The sequence below is a fragment of the Thunnus albacares genome, chromosome 2 (assembly GCF_914725855.1).
Source record: "Thunnus albacares chromosome 2, fThuAlb1.1, whole genome shotgun sequence".
NCBI classification, from domain to species: Eukaryota; Metazoa; Chordata; class Actinopteri; order Scombriformes; family Scombridae; genus Thunnus; species Thunnus albacares.
In genome coordinates, this window is record NC_058107.1 from 38,133,054 (window position 1) to 38,139,214 (window position 6,161).

The window sequence follows — 6,161 nt, forward strand, 5'->3', positions numbered from 1 at the left end:
GACATTAATCTGACCAGACCTTCCTTAATCACATTAACTGACTAAAGATATATATATGCAGATTATGAGGCAGTCTTAGAGTCTTATTAAAGACCAATCTCTGTGCTGAAATGTAGAGAAAAGCCTGAAACACTGGAGGCAGCAGTGGCCCCTCCACTTGCTGTAAAAGTGACTTTACTGTCTGCCTGCATCCTCAGTACATCTATGGCCTGTCTGCATCTTTTTATGTACAGCGCTATATTTCTTCTCCTGCTTGTGATGTTTGCAAAGTAAATCTCTGCTCTGTTACATAAAAATACTAGTTTTTCGGGACCAAAGGTATTCAGGGCTGAAGATTCGGGTGATTGGCCCTAACAATGCCACTGTTTAAGAGAGAGGTTTCTTTGGACTGGTTTGACTGGTTTGAAAGAAAACAACTCCAGGTGTATCTGGGAGGCGTGATGGGTGGGTGGTGGTTGAGGTGTGGTCCTGCTCCTGAAACTTTGCTAGTAGCTTCAATTCACTAGCAAGGACCACACCATCAACAAGATATGTTCGAGAGATTTTATTGAAGAAAATTAGTGCATGGAATCCGCTGGCTTGCTTGTAGTGTGCGGTGTGGGGAAGCGTCACAGGGAATCCGCCGCGGCGCCCGGGCAGCAACGAACCCCCAAAAGCTTCCATTACTCGAGGTGAGCTTGAGCAGCTCTGAGATCTTGGAGATCAGAACAAATGTAGCGATGGTATGTTTGGGAGGACCATCGGCCTATAATTTGAATGAAATGTTCAGGAACTCCGTTGCGAGAAGCTGAAGTGGCAGCTCCGATTCTGAAGGAGTGTCCAGAGTAATGAGAGGGAAATATTCAGGAGAGGGAAAGTATGTGGCTGAAGTGATGGTGGAACCAGAATCGAGTAGTCACTTGACTGGATTCAGAGATAAAAAGAGGATCTGTTGCTATGGTGCTCTGAGATTTTCTGTACGCCAAGTAGTTTGCCAGGGTTTCGAAGGGATTCAAGGGTGATTGGATTTTGAAATAGATGACGGATGTGGGCGAACCTGATTGGTTGGTTTTGGTTCGCTTTAAGTACAGGACCATAGTGTTGTCCGAGAAAAAGGACAGATCTGAAATGCAGACGTGGCGGCAAGGGTTGAAGTGAGAGGTAGAGGGGGTGAATTCGGAGCATCAGAGGAAACCAAAGAAGGCGAGCAAGAACATAGCTTCCAGCATTCGAGCCACGTGAGGAGTGCCGTATCCAGAGCAGATGGTGTAAATGCATGATGAAAGCAAGTCGGCAGTAAGGGGTAGGCGGCAAGGATTTTCAGCTGGTTCTTGACGGAGAAGTCCTTTGAGGAGAGAAGTTATCTGAGGGTGGCTTACAGATAAGCCCAGTTTGCTGGTTATAAGTTTTGAAAAGAAGCTTATGCCGCTTAGGTAGACTTTGATGGTGTGTGTTTTAATAGCCATAAAAGAATGGGCGTAGGTTATGAAACAGGTCAGGGTGACGAGGTCAAATGACGGAAAAGTTATGTTGTGTTGATCATGAAAGCAGTGGAAACTTTTCCAAGCTGTCCAGTATGATGAGAGGGTTGAGGGCGATAGGCTGTTGATGATGGAGTTCTGGGAATTGATGATATGGGGTACTAGGGCTGGATTTACAAGTTGAAGGTCAGTGCTGAATATGGAGGAACTGGAGTAGGCTGGGTATTTGCGTGAGGAGCCAAGCTTCTGAACTTCTGAAATGAGAAACGGGAAAGAGAGTCAACGATGGTGTTTGAATGACCAGGAACATGAGCTGTGCAGAGGATGTAGTGGTGCGTAACTGAGTGCTAGGTTAGGCGGCGCAAGAATGGCATGATGGATGGGGAGTTGGAGCGTCCTTTGTTGATTATGTCTACAACTGCTAGGTTGTCGGAGTAGATGAGGATGGACTTGCGGGACCATTTATGGCCCCACAGAACGGCAGCAGCTATTATGGGGTAGATTTCAAAGAGTGCAGAAGAAACGACCTGGCACTCGTTTGCCAGCTCCAGGGGCCATTCCGCTGTGAACCACCTTCCATTATAGAGTCCCCCAAAACCGGCAGAAGAAGTGGCATCAGTGTAGAGCTGGATGTCATGAGGGTGGGACAATTGATTGTCGTAGAAAAAGGATATCTCATTCCGGTTGGTAAGGAGGTTGAGCCACAGATGGAGTTCGGCCCGGCTTGAACTGTCCAGAGAGATGGAGGCCAAGAGCGATGGGACGGAAGAAGCGACGGACAACAGGTGGGAAACGAAAGCTCGCCCCTGGGGGATGATGCAAAGGGCGAAGTTGAGGTGGCCCAGGAGCGAGAGAAGCTGGCGTTCGGTACAGCAAGGAGCAAGTAGGAAGTTTGATATGAGAAGGCTGATCCAGTTAAGTTTTTCGACTGGGAGTGAGGCCTGAAATGGATTGGTGTCGAGTGTGATTCTCAGGAACTCGTTGCAGGCTGTTGCAGAAGGTAACTTCTTTGGAGAGCAGGAGGTCGACGGTGTCAAGGTCGGTTATGGCGGACTGAAGATTCTTGCACTCAAAGGAAGCGGATGGTAGTGCAGAGAGACCCGGATGAAATCCTTCTCAACATCCGGTTATGAGGAACTCAAAGTGCTTCAGCTAAGGCAGGAATGTTAATGAGTGTCGACGGGTGCTTACGTAGCTTCTGTGAGGTGGGGTTGTGTGGACACGCAGGGTGGCCTCCTCCGCAGAAGGAACAGACGTGGAGGTAGCGGCACTGGGACATGGAGCAAAAATCGTTAAAGTTATTACATATAGTTCGGCCGCCTTGGAACATGATGGGTCTGCCTTTTTTATCTACTCCGTCGGGTAGGGGGAAGATGACAGAAGGGGCGGAAGATGCTGGCTTCGGGGTTATGTGTGCTGGTGGGACCACAGCTTATATCAGACTGGTTAACCAGCAGCCTTAAGTTCTGTTAACTAACAAACAAGATGACGAACAGTCACAGTATGACATGAATACTTCATCTCTATGATAGAAAGAAGAAGACATCAGATAAAGTGAGTCAGATACAGCTTCTCTCTCTCTGTCTCTCTGGGGCGCTAATTTCATCTGTGATGGTTAAATGTCTCTGTGTGGCTGTTGTGTTTGTCTCCTTAACAAGAATTCAGCAGATATATATATAATGTATTGTGGGTAGTTTGCTTGTTGAAGTTACAGTTAGCTGTCTGGACTCACTCTTTCATGTGGAATTGATCCTGTTTTTAATTGAGTTGTTGTTCAGTCACCTGTTGATGTTGTATGATTAGTGTGCAGGAGGTCTGGCTGCTTGCTTCTGACAGTTTCTTTAGTTTGTTTTTAAGCTGAGCCATATATTGAGTAATAAGCTTAAAGTAACTAGAATAACAAGTGTTAACTAGTGGTGTAAAACTTTGTAATAACTCGAACGGTTTGGATTTTATAAGCCCTGAAAGTTGCAGTCCCACATCACCCTTACAATGTAAAGCAATGGGGAGATCCGTGATCAGGGATTTTGAAGGGTGACGATCAAACCAGCATCTAACGGGTCTGAAGTGACATCTGTAGGTATGTTTACACGCTGTTTAATGTGCTGCAGCTGAGCAGCTAATTAGCATCTAGCTGCTAACTGACGTTAGCGGTGAATGTTTGTTTGGTGGCTCGTTCAACAAGCTGCAGGACAAGACGTGTGTTCATGTTATCTCAAGTTTGATGATGTAGACAGAGGCTGTTTCATTCACTACCGTGTTTAAAAGAGGAAGGTATCATGCCTCATATTGTAATAATTGAGCATTGACTATTTCACATATTGTATTTTATTTAAACATTGGACATCTTAAATGTTGTTTGTCTTGAATGTTTTCATTTAAGACCATGGACAAAAGTTCATTGCTGTTTCGTGCTGTAAGTGTGTTACAGAATAAATAGAAAACAAAGTTTTATTTGTCGCCCCCTTTTGCTGATCCTAAAAATGATCCAATCCGTGACTCAAATCCGTGATACGATCCGAACCGTGAGTTTTGTGATCCATTGCACCTCTAGTGTTAACATGTCAGCTTTGTAGACTATATTTTGTATGTCATGCACATAGATAAGAGTGTGTAAGTCATGTATTTGATACATGCATTAATACTTTCTGATGTGAACCTACACTTTTAGATCTGTGAATGTTTTTAGTGTTCAGCACTGATCTGTTCCTGTATCACATTATAAGCTTTGTGGTACTTAATATATTTCTGTATACTAAGTAAATACATAGGAAACACATGTAAATCATGTGACATCTTGTCTGTTTTTGATGAGAACATAAATCTGTTGTCACAATAGAACAATACTATAAATTTGAATTTCACTTTGTTGGTAAAATCACACATCTGAACCAGTCCATGGCTAAAATGAGCACTTCTTTGTTTAGAAACAATATGTATATGCTAAATGTCTTTAAAGAAGCAGCCTTTACACCACTCAGGGGTTTTTGTTTTTAAAAGCAAATTGTTTTATTTGCAATAATTGAGCATTGAGTAATATATTATTATTATTGACATATAAAATTGCCCCCCACCCCTCTGATTTCATCAGGTGGGGGACAATGATATAGTTTGATGCGGTATGTTGGTTTTCCTCCTGTCCTCCCCATTTTTTTGAGTCAGCAGCCATCACTGGTGTGGGTGTTGAATGCAGCTCATTTTTGTAGGATACAGCAGAAAGGTCTATATACATTCAGTACATTATATACAAACTTTGTATGAAGTTTGGTGTTATTATCATTTCTTTTACAATAACTATAGGTCTTATATGTATAATTCAGTAGTGGGGATGACCTATGAGGGGAAGGGAAAATATGGAGTGAGGGTGACAGTTTAGTGATAAAGTGCTGCAAAAAAATACCATCAACACTAAAATTTGTAGCTCTGTACTGCAGTTTTTCCTTTATAGGGCCCGAGCACCTAGTGGTTCACTCACACTCTCCATTCAAATATATGAGTATTTTTCTGTGTCCAGCTGCAGTTACTTATTGTCTCTACACACCTGACAGGACACATGTCAATCAAACTTTGACCAGGTCATGTGGGTTAAAAGTCTTTACTTTTCTAAAGTAGACTTGATGAAAATTAGGAAATTCATTTGTTTTACACACAAACTCATCAAGAGTTTTCAATTTACTAAATGAAATTGAAGTGAATGGGCCCAAAGCTTGCATGATTTTGATGACACAGGTGTGAGCAAGACAGACATGTCTCACCCTGCAGAAAATCCTCATCCTCACACTGTTGAGATCTGATGCTTCACCATGACAGAGGAAGTTGTTATAACTTTATTGTAAATGCTCCAGTCTGCACCAAACTTTACATGTTTGATAAGAGTCCTGGCCTGAACACGTCTACATGACAATATTCCATCAGTGATGCAAACTGGCTGAATAGCGCCCCCTACGAAATTTCAGTAAAGCAGCCCCGGCAGCGGGCAAAACAGTGGACATAGGAAGTGATGTTTATCTCCTTCTTGCACTGTCTGAAAACAGCCGGGTCTGAAGACATCTACATGCCCGTGACAGAAGCCCTTCCATTGCACCGTGGCCTGACGTGCGCAGAGGCGCGAGGGCCCGTTCAACGCTGCTTACAGCTTTAATTCTCTTTTGTTATTCATTTTTAAGCATAACCGCTACATCACTCAACATTTAAACACAATATTTTATTCTTGTTTTTATTTCTTTATTCTAATATTATCTGAGAGGTTACCGGAGATGACGCGCTGCGTTTGCGTACTTTCCTCACTGTCGATTTTAATATCTTTAACATTTCTCAACACAAAACACAAAGGTCTCCTTGATAACTCAACAGTAGGAAAGGTTATTGCTATCTGTTTTAATTATTTCACCTTCGATTCTGAGGAATCAAGGTTTTTTTGTCAGTTTTGGACGAGAGTGGAAGCGGCTACATTAGCCTACCCATGATCCTCAGCGGCCGTTACTACGCCAGCTAAAGCCATACATAATATTGAACTGTATATTGAAATGTAAAGAAAATAATGAATAATGAATAGTAATCTATACATGAGAACAGTTTGGTCTTTTCAGCCCTAACCCATGCCTGTAGTCATGTACTAGATTGTCAGCAGTATTATAATCTCTGAATGTGACTCACTATTTCCACTAAGAAGAAAAAACAAACAAACAAAAAGCTTCATTT

General features: G+C 42.7%; 1 protein-coding gene across 1 annotated transcript in view; it reads left to right on the forward strand.

Annotated features, from left to right (window-relative positions):
• Window positions 1-6,161, forward strand: part of LOC122968455 (interaptin-like) — a 36,805-nt gene that overhangs the window by 6,736 nt on the left and 23,908 nt on the right. The window lies entirely within an intron of this gene.